The following is a 1,139-nucleotide window of genomic DNA, read 5'->3' on the forward strand; positions in this document are numbered from 1 at the left end:
CGGAAGGAAGGTTGGGCAATCCTACTTCCGTAGTGATACTGCCTCGGAAACCCAAGGAGGGGTCGCTATGAGTCGGGGCCGACTCGAGGGCACATAACAACAACAACAACAACAACCTCAACAAGGGCATAATCAAATCCCACAGGAATTGATTTAATAAGATAAATACAGGCTAATGAGAGATACCACCACTCATCTGTTGGTTTGTCAGACTGCAGTGGCTTACATGTTGCAGAGGCTGGAGCCTATGCCAGTAGTATTTCAAATACCACCATGGCCATCCATGGTGAACAGGTTTCAGCACAGCTTGCAGACCAAGACAAACTATGAGGAAGGAAGGGACCAACCACTTTCCCAAGAACTGGCCAGTAAAAACCTTATGAAGAGCAGTGAAACACTGCTATTTACTGTCATTAGGTTACTTAGTGCTGCTCTAATGGAAAATACCACAAATGGGTGACTTTAACAAACCGAGGTTTATTCTCTTACTCTTTAGGAGGCTGGAAGTCTGAGTTCAGAGTGCCAGCTCTAGGGACTAGGTGAAAAGCCCTTTGACCTTGGGCTTCAGCTCTGCCTCTTGCTCCCGGCCCACTGGAACTAGAGGTGTCTCTTCACTCAGGAAGCTGCTGGCTACTGAGGTTAACAAGCCTGAGATCAACAACGAAATGGCACAGACCCAGTATTACCGAACAACACAGCTAGCCACTAGTTCAAATCAAGAGACATTTCCAAGATCAGCAGAAAACATAACAGGCTGCCAAATGAAGACTCAGCTACATGCAGCATCCAAGTGTGCCAAAAAGCTGTACAGACTTGCCTCAAAATGTTTTGCATACTGGAAGCAGACAACATACCTAAGGCAGCTACGCAGCTGCTCCAGTAGCTTCCACTATGGAGCTGATTACCAGTCTCATCATGGGGAATAACTACATCCAGCTTTCCAGCCACTTATAACCATTCCCAGCCAAGTTGACACACAACGTTAACTACCACAATTCCACCCCTTGTCAACTTGGCACCTGTACAGATCTTCATTGGGTGGCACCTGTACAGATCTCCTTCACTGGGTGAAGCTCCAAGAGCTAAATGTAGAACAGAGCATTCAACAAGTTCAAGTTGAAGCTGAAAACAATTAAACC

This window comes from Orycteropus afer, unplaced genomic scaffold (assembly GCF_000298275.1).
Source record: "Orycteropus afer afer isolate SDZICR_OR568_19922 unplaced genomic scaffold, OryAfe1.0 scaffold00747, whole genome shotgun sequence".
NCBI lineage: Eukaryota > Metazoa > Chordata > Mammalia > Tubulidentata > Orycteropodidae > Orycteropus > Orycteropus afer.